Below are 14,696 nucleotides of genomic sequence, written 5' to 3'. Positions count from 1 at the left end.
CCTTCCAGTCAGGTAAGAGTTAACTCCTGTGACAAGTGTTGTTTCACATTGCGGTTTGAAGACCTACCGGTGTTACCACAATCTCCTGATCTAATATTTAAAGCACCCATGCAGATAGCAATTGGCCCACTGTCTGTATAGTGAAAAAAACCCATCCAGGTGAGCTGGGAAAGTCAGAGACAGTGGTTTTTGTTTTTTGTTTTTTTTTTTTGAATCTTTTCTTAATCAGAATCAGTTGTTCAGCCTGTTGTCTTTTATGATTAATAGTCCGAACTCTCCCCACCCCCTTTTGAAGGGAGAAGGAAGTAGCCATTAGGTCAGATACTGTATTGTCAGCTGGCTTGGGAACATGGTAGAGCCTCCTGGAAAGACACTGTTGCATGGACCCAGCTGGAGATCCAGATGGTGAGCCCTGATGAGTGTAGGCATCAGTCGGCCTGAGAGGAGCAGGAAGTGAGGGATGCTGGGGGAGTCCCAGATTCAGTGCTGGGAGCAATGATCAGCTCCCTCTGCCCTTTTCCCTGCCATGACCATAATGCCTGGTGGGCGTGCACTTTACTCAGTGAAGGCAAATTGTATCTAAGGCCAGATAAAGTGTCAAGACCGCACATCTCTGACTCAGACTGCCGTGAGTCATCCTGAAGCCAGAGGACATGCACTTTGAGACGACGGGCCTTGCAGCCTTCTGGTTGGCACCTTTACTGCCCCATGGACTCACGTGGCTGATTGTGCTACGGTAAGAAATTTATGTTTGGTCTTTTTCACCGGTTCTTGACACAGAGCTTCTAAAACCTTTGGAATCTCTGCAGTGATCTTCTGTATGCTAAGGAGAGGACAGGTGGCTGGGGGCCCCTAGATAGCTTCAGGAGAGGGGCTGGTGGCTAGAAGACCAAGCACGATTAGAGGACTGGAAATTGAGTTCAATCACCAATGGCCAATGATTTAACCAATCATACCTACAAAATGAAACCTCAGTAAAAACCCCACCATGACGGGGCTTGGAGAGCTTCTGGTTGGTGGGCACATGGAGGCGCTGGGAGGGTGGAGCACCCAGGGTGGGCACGGAGGCTCCGCGTGCCTCTGCGCTCTCACCTTGCCCCCGTGCATCTCCTCCACGTGGCTGCTCCTGACTTGCATCCTCTATAATCAACTGATAATAGCAAGTGAAGTACTTTTCTGAGTTCTGTGAGCTGTTCTAGCAAATTATCAAACCTGAAAGGAGGGCGTTGGAGGATCCCCAGACTTCGTAGCCAAGTTGGACAGAAGATGGGTACCCTGGGCATCTGTAGTGGGGCAGTCTTGCAGGACTGAGGCCGTAACCTATGGGATGTGGGGTAAACCCTGGTAGTTTCAGAACGGAGTTGAATTGCAGGACATCCAGTTAGTGTCCAGAGAGCTGGACAACTGTCTGTTGGTGTGGAAAACCCACACATTTGATATCAGAAGGATTCAGATTCATGCAGCCTGATCTCAGCTTTGAGTCTAACGCCATGCAGGAAAAAGAACACAGGGACTCCTTTCAGAGCAGCCCGCTCAGATTTTTGTAGTGCTTGTTTAACAATCTTGAGAACACTTTTTCTTTCACCACCAGTCAGAGGCAGCCAGCAAGGATTGATGTCAACATCTTATAACTCAGAGGGCTTCTACTTGTCCCTTGCAGAAGGGAGGAAACAGCCCAGGCAAGTTCACGCAAGAGATAAGAGTGGCGTGGACGGCTGGATTCGCTGAAGCACTAACTCATCACCGCCAGCACTGGGGGGAATTGGGCTGGGGTGGTGGGTCATGGCCCTCTGGATTTCAGACGTGGAGGAAAGATTGGAAGCAATTTTAAATTGAGAATACATTCCCAGGCCCTGTCAACAATGTAGCATGAGTCATAAACTAAGTCATTTCATCAGTGTTCACCAAATTTCAACTGTGTCTGGTGACACTTCTGTTCTCAATCTAATGCACTATTGATTCAACACTGCTCCTCTCCTAGGGAGCTCTTAGTACCTCAAAGTGATGTTTTTAAAATCTAGCCTAATTGCTACAACCATGAGGAAACTCCAAGGCCTCCTCCAGGCCTCAGTTTATCATCAGTTTAGGATGGTCACCGTCAGCAGCATAATCTGAGGTCACCTGAGGTCCTGAGGCACTCCAACTTGCAGGCAAGAGAGGAGGTTAGAGGGCTGCCCACATGGATCTCTGGGCCTCAGCCCCCGTTTCTGATTCAGTCTGGGGCGGGGCCTAAGAACTGGCCCACTCACAAGGTGCCCAGGTCATAAGGATGTTGCTGGTTCTTCTGGTTCCAGACCGCCCTTGAAAAGTGAAACTCAACGGTGAGGTAAAGGCCCCAGAGGAGCTAGATCAGAATCTTGGGCTCTGTTTACCCAGGGCATGAGCTGCCTTTCTCCTGGCTTTGGTGACCTGTTCCCAGGCTCTTGGCAGGAAGTGCCCAGGCCACAGCCTCTGGTTTTCTCACTGCAGGGTAAGAAAAGGGTACCCGACCCAGATTTCTTTTCCAATTCATAGGCAGAAGACTTTCATGCCCTCTCAGAGGGACGGTAGCACTCAAATAGGAAGAGATCTAACACTCTGTACCCCTGGCAACTCACTGTCCCTACCACAGCCTTTCCCTTCCCAGGTATTTGGGCATCTGCATTTTTAAGCCTTGTCTCTCTAATTATAGAATGTAAGGCTTTGTCTCCGGTGAAGGGTTCCCAGGCCAAAGAAGGGGACTGGAAACTTTTGATGGGGGTCAGGAACAATGGTAAAAAGAAGTTTGTGTGTGAAAGAGGAAGGAAGAGGAAGGTGCCGGGGGCAGGGCCCACCCCCGCCTCCACCAAGCTGCCAGCAAGGGGAGACCAGGGGCTGTCCCCACTGCACTGGCTCCCATGGCCTGGCTGCCCCCTCACTCCTTGCCCCTCGGCATGGTTTAAGCTTCCAGCTCCTTGGCGTTTGCCAAAAGGCAGACCTACAGCCAGCACAGGGAAGGGTGGATGCAAAGAGCAGGGGTGGGGAGTGAGAATCGCCACAGTGTGCTTCCTACTCTGGCTGTGTGCTACACCCTCTTGGAGCCTCTGTTGTCGGTCTATAAATGGGGATACTGCCTTCTCTGCGCATCGCTGTAAGGATTCGAACTCATGTTTGCCTGGAGCACGAGGACCCAACAAAAAGGTAGTTACTGTTAATAATATTAATAGAGCTGGAAGCGGAGAGAGGCTACTTTCAGGGTCCCCAGGGTAATGAATGGGAAGGGTCCCAGCAGAGGAGGTAAGTGATAGGAACTCCTGGGGAGGCACAGGGTGGGAGTGCGTGGCTGGCCCAGGAAACATAGGGGCTGGTTCAGGGGGGGTCAAGTGCAGCAAGAGAAGTCCAGCTGCCGGGGGATGAGCTCCCAGTGACTCTGCGTTTTACCAAAATGTGAGTCTGTGTGTGTGTGTGTGTGTGTGTGTGTGTGTGTGTGTGTGTGTGTGTGTGAGACTATGAAAAGATTAATGATCCACAGTATCAGAGAAAACTATGACCGTTAAGAGTAGATCTATGGAAATAGCCAAGATATGGAAACAACCTAAATCCATTCATCAGCAGGTGAATGGATAAAGAAGAATGAAATAATGCCATTTGCAGCTCCATGGATGGACCTAGAGATTATTATACTAAGTGAAGTAAGTCAGAAAGAGAAAGACAAATACCACATGATATCACTTATATGTGGAATCTAAAATACGATACAAATCAACATATCTACAAAACGGAGACAGAATCACAGACATAGAGAACAGACTTGTGGTTGACAAGGGGGAGGAGGTTAGGGGAGGGAAGGATTGGGAGTTTGGGATTAGCAGATGCAAACTATTATATATAGGATACATAAACAACAAGGTCCTACTGCATAGCACAGAGAACTATATTCAATATCCTGTGACAAACCATAACGGAAAAGAATATGAAAAAGAATATATATTATATATATATATAAAGAATATATATATGAGTCACTTAGCTGAACAGCAGAAATTAACACAACACTGTAAATCAACTGTATGTCAATAAAATTTTTAAAAAAAGAACAGTTCTATGGACACGTCTAACTCACAGATCTTGGTTTCTAAATACCATTCTCTGATTAAAGGGCCCAGGAGATCTTGGAGGGTTGGAGTGGAAAGATGAGCCTGGAACATGTTAGGGTGCCAAGAAATAAGTAACTTTTATGCTGAGGTGCCAACAAGTGACGGGGACGTGTCTGAAAGACCCGGGGGCCAACCTGAAAGGGCTCTTCTGGGAGAGTTTGAGCAACAAGATAAATCATGATGGCAGTGGGTTCTGACGCATAGAATAAAGACTCCGTGAGTCCAAGCTGACGTAAAGAAATAGGTACATGAGTAAGTAAGTGGGAGCAGAGGGAATGCTCTTCCTCAAAAATTCTAGGATTTATAGAAATTAATGATTTCTAAAATTTATAGAAATTATTATAATTCTAGCTAGTAAGCCGCATAGCACAGGGAGATCAGCTCGGTGCTTTGTGACCACCTAGAGGGGTGGGATAGGGAGGGTGGGAAGGAGACGCAAGAGGGAGGAGATATGGGGATATATGTATACATATAGCTGATCCACTTTCTTATAAAGCAGGAACTAACACACCATTGTAAAGCAATTATACTCCAATAAAGATGTTAAAAAAAATCCTGCCATTCATATAAATGCATCAACTCAAATTTTTTCCAAGTATCAAAAACAGCATTTCTCCATAACTACCTTGTATTGTAATTAAAGTTCTTATCTCAGTTAAAGTGTTTTCCCTCTAATACTGTTCTTTGTGGAGAAGCTGTAGAACACAATTACTGATATTCAGACTTTTTGCTTTTTTATCTAATTGGTTTACTATTCTCCAGCTTCGATCCCAAATGAAAAGATAAAGATTTAAAACTCTAAAAAAAAAAGAAAAGAACTCTAGTTAATAAATGTAGAAGGAATCGTAGACTAGGACAGTCACTGGCAAATCCCACAGTAGTGCTTGTTTCACAGAGGAATCATCAGTGGTTGCTGAAATTAGCAAAAATACGATGAGAAACAGGATACTGACAGTCTCACAGTATCTCCCACAAGGTAGTTACTAATGACAAAGGGGAAGAAGGCAACTTTACCGGGGATAAACCTGGCAGCTGCCTTAACCAAGGGATCAAAGTGAACGCCTCCAGTGATGGACCAAATCGACATTGTGTGCCTCTTGACACAAGGCACTGAGAAGGGCACAGGAGGACACCTTCAGTGTTCTTGCCAAAAATGCATAATTTGAATTTAATCCTGAGGAAACATCAGGCACCTAAAATAAGGGGCATTCTACAAAATAACTAGCCAGTACTTCTTCGAAAACGTTAAAATCACAATGGACAAAGACTGAGGAGGACTGAAGGGTTCCTGCACTGCGTCCTGGACCACAAAGGGGACACCAGTAGGACAGTCGGGGAAATTTAAATAGGATTGTGCCAGTGTTAATTTCCAGATTTCCATAATTGTGCTGTGTTTATGTAACAATTGGGAAATTGGAGTGAAGGTATTTGAGAACTCTTGGTACTGCTTACAACATTTTTGTAAGTCTGAAATTAATTCAAAATGAAAAGTTTTTAAAAATTAAAAAGTAATTATAGATGCTGGAAAGCTCACTAAATGAGAAGACTCCCAAATTGATTCGGCCGTGTAATCAGCTGCTAGTTACCTTAGTGACAGGTAACTAGCAGCTGTTTACTAGCAGTGACAGGAACGGCCCAACTGCCAGGTGGCAGGAGCATCACCACACATCGAGGGGCTTCAACACTGCCCGTCTACTAGCTCGCTGTTCTGTAGGTCAGAGGTCATGCAACGAGACTGTGTTCTCTGCTCTCTGAACCAAGGTGTCAGCCGGGCTGAGTTCTAACCGGGAGGCTCTGGAGAAAAACCCACTTCCGAGCCCTTTCTCGTGGGCAGAATTCAGTCCCCGTGGCTGTCCGCGGGTTCCCATTTCCCTCTGGCTGTCCGCGGGGGCCACCTGCGTTCCCGCCTCCATCTTCAAGGCGGGACGAGTCCTTCTCATGCTCTGAGCTCTGACCTCTTCTTCTGGGACCAGCTGGAGAAAACTCTCTGCCTTAAAGGACTCTGGCCCACCCGGATAATCCCTCTTTCTTAAGGTCAGCTGACTTGGGCTCTTAATTACATCTGCAATTCCCTCCTCTGTGGTACCTAGACTCCTGTTTGCCAGAATCACCGCGGCCAGGAATCTCGGGGGCCATGGGAGAAGCCCGCCAACCACGGGGGAGTAATCTCTTAAACCGAATGCATGCATGTGAATTGGCAGCAGGTGATGGCCGGGGAGAGTGGGCTACCCACAGTGAGAATGCGGATGCCCCAGGGCCCCTGCCCCGCCATGGGCTGATCCTCAGAGAGACCTCCTTTCTCTCCAGGCAATCCTCCTGCTTAAACTCCCTGACCGTGCAGGAAGGTGGTCAGTTTTCCTCTCTCCTCCTTTCAGCTGGAGTTTCAGAAATCAGGATTTAGTCTCTAGGGGACCGATCCTTTTCAAATCCTTGATTAATGCCCCCAAGGGAGGAGAGCGCCATTGTGTTTCTTGTTCAACTGTCCCTGCAACTTCGTAAGCACAGAGCAGTTACAGCTGAGCCTGTTGGGAACATGTGCCTCGCGGCCAACCAGCTCCATCGGGGACAGTCACCCCTTTCTTCAGAAGGAAAGAATAGCTGAAGTGAGGCTCCAAAGTCAGTGGTTGGCCTTGGCCGGCAGTTCACAGAGTCTAACTCCGGCCTTTGAAGCCCACTGGGCCCAGGGATGGGTTTGAGGTGAGGACAGAGCCACTGAAAACATCAGAGCCCTAAATGACTGAGCGTAACCAGTCTGCTCCTAGGAAGCCACTCCTGTGGCAGTACAACCAGGCTTTTTTTTTAATGTTACAAAGGGCTTTCGTGTGTTTTCACTGCACTCTGACAAGTTTTTGATTCATGCAGAGGCCAACATTCACCCCGTTTCTCGGATGACAAAGCTGGCCCCGGGGCGGGGGGGAGGGGTTTGCCCCCGTGGCTGGGCCAGACAAGGACAGAGTTCCGAATCTAGGCCTCTCAACCAAGGCCACTGTTCTCACTTCCCACCCTCTCTCCAGGGAGCTGTGCTCTCTCCTGGCCCTCATTGTCCTGCGGGCAGGATGTCACAGTCCTGAGGGTAAGCTTAGCCGGGAATCGGGGGCCATTTGATCTCAGTGTATTTTGTCTTAATAACCTATTCATGGCTGAGGAGCCAGGCTGCCTCTTTCCCAGAAATCAGGCTAAATCTCCTGGGCCAAGTGGCGGCTTTCCACCCCATTATGGTCCAAGAATGTGATGCTGCCTCTGAAGGGGGAAATGAAGAGTCATTGTGATTTCAATGAGTCACATGATCACTTCTGGAGAAAAAGGGTAAATTTGCTTTATGACATAGGTTTCACTTCACCTGTAATAAGGACACTCACTCAAGAGGCAAACGAAACAGTGGACGGGTCAGGCCGTGGAGGCGGGTGGCGGATGCGTGACCAAGTCCAGCGCTGGCTCTGGTTCTGCTGCCGAGGCCACTTCTCCCTTCCTCTGCCTCTGATTCCCCATCTCGGCAACAAAGAATACCAGTTGTCGGCTGAATGTAAGGAGCAAACGACTGCTTAAAAGAAAAGATACATCAAAGTTCTAATGTAAGGCAAACATCTTTTACTGTAACTGAGTGGCTTTTACATATATAAAAAACTGCTTGAATTATGTCTATTTTTATTTAATATCCATTTTATTCAAATTCAAAATTTTAGGTTTTCCTTAAGTTTTTAGGCTTAAAACTGCATCATTCTACTTAGAACTTTATTTTATAAAATATAGTAAAATTTAGCTGTCACTGTTAAGGGAAACTTGGATGACTGGTCCCATTTAGAAATTTATTTATTTAAACTGCCTTAACAATTTAAACCTGCATTTATGAAATTAACTTTAGAATAGTTCAGTTTGCTCACAAGTCTTCCCAAGTTCTTTATTTATTTTATTTATTTATTTACTTATTTTTGGCTGCGTCGGGTCTTCGTTGCTGCGTGCGGGCTTTCTCCAGTTGCGGTGAGCAGGGGCTACTCTTCGTTGCAGTGTGCGGGCTTTCTCCAGTTGCGGTGAGCAGGGGCTACTCTTCGTTGCAGTGTGCGGGCTTCTCATTGCGGTGGCTTCTTTTGTTGTGGAGCACGGGCTCTAGAGCATGCAGGCTTCAGTAGTTGTAGCGCACGGGCTTAGCTGCTCCACAGCATGTGGGATCTTCCCAGACCAGGGCTCGAACCCGTGTCCCCTGAATTGGCAAGCAGATTCTTAACCACTGTGCCACCAGGGAAGTCCCACTTCCCAAGTCTTGACCAACTGAATATGGTGAATCTTGAGTTCACTTAAATGTTCCCATACTGCTTACAATCTTAATAAAATTGCATCGCACCTTTTAGCTTAACACACGTCTACATCAATTACTCAATTCGAGTCACAAGCTTCCTACATTGGTTATCCAAATTTGACACTTTCTCTTAAAATTAAAAGTTCTTAAAATACCAAATACAGAACACCTAAACTAACCCCAAATTTTCAAAAGTATGAGTTTAATTTGCTTCACATTCCTCTGCTTACATAGAAACTTTTCCAGGGTTATAAGAAACTTAATAAAGAAACAATTGTCATTACCAGCGAGTCAAGGGTTCTGTCCCAGGGCACTGAAGTTACCTATAGATAACACGTAATAATGGTTTCCAGATCAGAGTTGGGGGTTATTTATTTTTGCAATAAAATGTTTAAAACTAAAAAGAAAGCTAAATTATAGATCTGCTGCTGGGAAGTTTCTAAACGGGATTTGAGAAGAGCTTTGAAGCTGTTCCCAGGCCTTTGCTGCTTGCTTCAAAAGGGCTTCAAGAATTAGCCAGGGAATTAATTTCTAAACGGTGTCATGTGCCAGAAGCATCCAGGGCTGTGTCTGGGGTCTCTGCCAGCCGCTCTGCAGAGCTTCCTCAGGCACAGGGCTGCAGAGGGAAGGAGAGAAGGATGAGACTGCATAAGGTTAAAGAAAAAGCAAGGCACCAAAATCAGTCCCACGGGGCAAGGGCATCAGACTCTTGGGTCTGAAGGACAGATATCTAACTCAAAGGAGCGTAGGCAAAAGGGCAGTTTTCTGGAAGAATGCTGAGGTTATTTAGGACAAGCCACAGGACAGGATGACAGCCTGCTACAGGGACAACGGGCACAAGGACGCCTGGACACAGCCAGGACCCGCCCCTCTCTCATCTCTTCTTCCTGCTGATGGTCGCCTTATTTCACGGTGAACCAGCCCCCCACCCCTGTGTGCAGGGACACAGCTGATGGCGACAGCAGGGGTTTTTGGTGTCCCCACTCCCCCTCCATCGTGGAGGTCCTGAAGGTGCAGGAGGCTAGGACAGGAACCAAGCTTTCCGAGCTGGGGAAGAACGGTTCCCAAAGTGAGGAGCTGTGACTCCAGGAGCGGGGTGGGTGCTCCTGAAGGCTCAAGCCTGGCTCAGAAGAGCAGCTTGTCCCCTTGGGCTTCACCAACCATAGACAGATTTATAGGAAGGGCCAGGCATCAGGAGACCTAGGTTCTGGTGCCAACTGCTGCCACCAGCTAATTTGCTGACCTTGGATGAGCCTCTTCCCTTCTCTGGGCCTCAGTTACTCTAAAGTGACTGAAAGACCTCAAAGGGGGCTTCCCAGCCCTGGCACTACAGGTCTCTGAATTAGGGACGGAAAGGCAGATTGGGGGGCAAAGGAGAGGTAACAAGGGCACTGGGTGGACTGATGGAGATGCAGGCACTGATTACACAGCCAACACCCTGGAGGAAATTGGGCTTTGAAGCAAAGGATGTGGGCCAGCGGAAACTGCCCGGCCAGACGCAAAACATGGAAGAGGGAGAGGGCTTGTGGCCCAAGTGGGACTGGAGCACCCGGTCATCCCGCAGGGAGAGCCCTGACCATTCATGCTGGTCAGACCCACCAAAGTGCCTCCATCTGGGTCCCCTCCCCTTGTTTCATTCCTTCCTGAATTCAACTTCTGGCACCTATGGTCCTATTCAAAAGCAGAATGATTTTGTAATCCTGTTTACTGATGTTTCTCCTCAACACATGAGCTCTGAGCCTGCCTGGTACACAGTAGGTTCTCAACGAACATTTATTGGGTAGATGAAGGATGGATATTTGGAAGACTGTGCTCCTAAAAGCTTAGGGCCATGATATTCATCTCTGTATCTTTAGCTCCAAGAGTCTGGTTCACTGTAGATGCACAATAATTGTTACAAGGATGAGCCAGCCAATCACAAAACTACCTTTGCTGAATATGGATTCATATTTCTATGTGGCTTGGACTCTAAATGCATCTTGTTCCTTTTGTGTCGTTGGTCTTGCACAATGCGTGGCGTGCAGAAAACGTTCAGTAAACACTTGTTAAAATGCAGTGAAATAAACAGCACCTCCTAAGCTCCGTATTAAATTTAAAAAATAATCCTGGGAGCCACTCATTTTCAGATACCTAATTCTGTATCAGTCAGGGATGTGTCTGCCCATAAGTTACAGAAACCTGGGTCTCCTGGGACTTAAACAAGAAAGGGCTCCTTTTTCAGGTGTAAGAAGTCCAGAGGTGAGAAGTCCAGGGCTGGCGATGAATCTACAGGTTCTGTTCTGCCGACCACGGCAAGTAGGCTTGTTGCCCATGGTCCAGCCACTGTTGCACCTCCAGGCACCGGGGCCACATGGTTCAAACTTGAACTGGGACAAAGGGTAACCACCAGCTCATCTTTCCCTTTTACCAAGAAAGCAAAAGCTTTCCCTGACAGGGCTGAGATAGTTCCACTTTCATCTCATGAGACAGACTTACAGCTTGGCTTCTGAGAAGCAGAAAATGTGTTTCCTACTATAGGACAGGTGGGAAAAGGAGGGCTAGGGGATGACATGTGACCACAGTGCTCCTATATGGAGAGGAGGGCATTTGGAGGCCTTTCAGTCCTGTTCAACGTCAGTTGGGAGAAGCATTCTCCATGGGATATTCAAGGTTCTTCCTATCCCAGTCCTGGAAACTTACTCAAACAAATGTTTTAGACAAGCACCAATCTTGGACCAAGGATTTTTTTTTTTAATACATTTGTTTGTTTGTTTATTTATTTATTTTTGGCTGCACTGGGTCTTCGTTGCTGTGCACGGGCTTTCTCTACTTGTGGTGAGAGGGGGCTACTCTTTGTTGCAGTGTGCGGGCTTCTTATTGCAGTGGCTTCTCTTGCTGCAGAGCATGGGCTCTAGGCACGTGGGCTTCAGTAGTTGTGGCACACGGGCTTCAGTAGTTGTGGCTCACAGGCTCTAGAGCACAGGCTCGGTAGTTGTGGCGCACAGGCTTAGTTGCTACGCGGCATGTGGGATCATCCCGGCCCAGGGCTCGAACCTGTGTCCCCTGCATTGGCAGGTGGATTCTTAACCACTGAGCCACCAGGGAAGTCCTGGACCAAGGATTTTTAAAACATCTTACTAAAATGAACTGTTTCGGATTCCCAAGATTAGCTTGGCATTCACAGTCGACATGCTGTCTCATAGGTAAATTCGGTGTGACGACTTTACCGTCTGACCGAGGATGCCTAGTGGCCCATCTCTGGCTGGTGGACTGAGAACTAAACACAGATGAGACGTGGAACCAAGGCTTTCATCCACCTCTGGCTGGGTAGGAGGAGTCTACCTGCCTTTCAAGGAAGACTGATGAGCCAGGTAAACACTGAAGTTCTGGTGTGGATAAGAGCCTTCAGTGGCTTCGGCAAAGGGGTCATGCTTTGGGATTTTTTAATGTGGCTCTAAGAGCTGGAAAAAGGAAAAATAATCTCTTTTTTCTATGCCTTGGATGCAATTTTCAGGCCAATTATACCTTCATCTGTTTGCTAACATTACGGTTTACATATTTTAGAACCGTATTTGTTCCCACATTTTCAACATGATTTTGGGACATCTGATAGATATGTGTTTTTATTTATATTAGTGCATAACAGTATGGTAAGCATTTCATAAATACTTCTTCAGTGTCTAACTGGTATGAAAATAAATTTTTCCCTGAATACATTTTCAACCTGCCCCAATAAACAAATAAATTACGTAATTTGGCTTAAATGATTCTTCTTTGTAGATAAGCAGAGAGATGGCATCTTTTAACACTGGAAAAAGCAAGTTACATCACTCTTCCCCGCCTCACCCAATACTTTCAAGTTGACTTGTTTCAGAAAGAAGTTGAACATCTTACTCCAGCCTCTTCTTCCCACTAAGCCTTGGGAAGATGAAACAGTTCAACACGAGTAAGCTTGATAAGGGCCACCAACCAGCACAGTGGTGGCAGCACCCAGCTGGCAGTGGTATTTCAGTCTTTGGATACAACTTCTGGGTCTGCCCAAAAGGGCTGTCATTAGTAGGAGGGGACTAGCTCTCCCGAATGAGGGATGTGTGGGTTAGCCTAAAAGGACCCGCGAGGAGGAAGGTTTATTTTTGTCAGAAGATATGCATTTGTCTAATCGCCTGGAGGGAAAAGCTTTGCTTTTATTCCCGCACAGTCATTGTTACGAAAATAACACAACTGGTGAGAAGCGGCAAATGAGGAAATCATACACCAGCCTCCATGAGTTGTATAAGCAACTGTCCGCGGTGAAGTCTTATTAAAGTGAAATTGTTAGTTCTCGGCTTCTCAAGAAGCATGGAGTCTTTGATCAGAAGCTCTCAGATGGAGGCCGTCCTGCACCAGCCCTGCTGTTCGGGAGGGCATTCCGCTGCAAGAGCAGGAACCCACGAGAAGGCGAAGAAGGGCGCGGATGAACTCGGGGGAGGAGCCTAACGATGGCAGGTGCCCACTGCCTGGCGCATCGTCCTCACCTGCGCATCCCGGCTCCCGCCCCCCTCCCGCCCCCAAGCTGTGGACTCAGCTGAGAAGTGTCTAAGCCCCTCCTACGTGTCCTCAACAAGCCCACTGAAATATGCTAGGGGCGGGGGCGGGGCAGTGACAACGAAAGGAGCGTGAGGCACGCGATCTTCGATCTTCGCAGACAGAAAGCCCCCCTCAGCGGGAACACCCGGTAGAGACTGACAGAGACAGGCAAAGTGAGTCAGAGGCCTGCGTCAGCGTGAAGATGGGGACTCACTGGACCAGGGCCACATGAGGCGGCACAAGTGAGAAATTCTCCGCCTCCGTCCTTGGCCAAGCCTCCTTTGGACCAAAGGTTTTATTTGTAGCGAATGCCATGTCTTCCCTCTTACGTTATCTGATAACGCCCAGACTTACTAAACTGCTGCAAGAAACCCTAACTCCTTTCATACCTTTGGGGGCTTAGAAACACCTCTAGGAAGGAGACGGAGGAGAACCATCTGCAAAAAGAGCAGCGCGGAGGAGACTCCACGACACCCGGGTGCGAGTGGGAAGGCGCCGCTCTCTGTGAATGAGGGCTGCCTGGGCAAGGTCGGGAGGCTGGGGCTCAGCTACCTAGTCGTGCTGGCAGAGCAGCAGACGTGACCATCACTTCCCTTGAGCTTCCAAGCTAACGCAACAGCCTGCATCTCATTAAAAACAAAGTCAGTTTTGGAGTTCTTCAGACGTCTCTGGTTCCTACAACATAGATCACTTTTTAAGAGAATACATTATCAAGACATTTAGAAAATCATTAAACAAGCACAGTAACTTTCGGAGATTCATTTAAGAAACGACTTTCTATACATGTCCTGGGGAAATAAGACAAGCCACCCTGACTGTGGAAGATTGCTGGTTGCCTACCTAATACCCATTCACCCTCTTCTTCTCAGAAAGAGAACTTGCAAGGTTTAGCAGGACACAAAGCTGTCTGAAAAAAGGCAACGTCCCCAGCCTCCTTTTCAGCTGGCTGTGCACCTGACCAAGTTCCATCCAATGCAAAGTGAACAGAAATACTGGATTGTGTTATCAAAGTACAGCTGGCACATGCCTCTGTAAACTCTTCTTCCACCCCTCTTTCTCCTTCTTGTAGATGGAAAGCAGATGTGATGGCTGGAACTTAAGCAGCCTTCACAGACCATGAAGTGGAAGGCACGTGCTAAACATGGTAGGGCAATTAGATAGGCAGCACCTGGGTTCCTCTTACTGTCACCTGGCCACCTCAAACGGCTTCTCTTGGAACGTTTCTGTGAAAGACAAAAACACTCTTATTTAAGCTACTGTACTGGGTTGAATAGTGTCCTCCAAATTTATGCCCTTTCCAGAACCTCAGAATGTGACCTTATTTGGAAATAGGGTCTTTGCAGATGCAATTAGTCAAGATGAGGGCATACTGGAGTAGGGTAACCCTAAATCCAACATGACCGGTGTCCTTGTAAGAAAGATACCGGAACAGAACGCCACGTGATAGAGATTGAAGTGATGTGTCTAAAGGCTAGGAAATGCCAAGGATGGCCACAACTACCAGAAGATAGGAAGAGGCCAGGAAGGATCCTCCCCGGGGCCTTCAGAGAGAGCTCAGTCCTGTCGACACCTTGATTTCGGACTTGTAGCTTCCAGAACGGTGAGAGAATAAATTTCTGTTGTTTTCAGCCCCCCAGTTTGTGGTCATTTGCTATGGCAGCCCCAGGAAACTGGTTCATCTCCTGTTACATGTTTTGTCTTTGTTACACAAGGCCTAGCCTAAACCTCTGTACTAACCCTGC

At 47.5% G+C, this 14,696-nt stretch overlaps 1 long non-coding RNA gene across 2 annotated transcripts; it reads left to right on the top strand.

Moving 5' to 3' along the window:
• Nucleotides 1-42: 42 nt before the first annotated feature.
• On the top strand, nucleotides 43-14,696 carry LOC132419873 (uncharacterized). Of its 2 annotated transcripts, XR_009518265.1 has the most exons (5): nucleotides 43-736; nucleotides 7,444-7,687; nucleotides 8,089-8,143; nucleotides 11,592-11,759; nucleotides 12,169-14,696. It is a non-coding gene; the product is annotated as an uncharacterized lncRNA (long non-coding RNA). The 2 variants fall into 2 exon arrangements; XR_009518266.1 differs by lacking the exon at nucleotides 8,089-8,143.

The sequence above is a fragment of the Delphinus delphis genome, chromosome 2, assembly GCF_949987515.2.
Source record: "Delphinus delphis chromosome 2, mDelDel1.2, whole genome shotgun sequence".
Lineage (NCBI taxonomy): Eukaryota > Metazoa > Chordata > Mammalia > Artiodactyla > Delphinidae > Delphinus > Delphinus delphis.
Note: the sequence above shows the minus strand (reverse complement) of the source record. Positions and strands in the feature narration are given on the sequence as shown.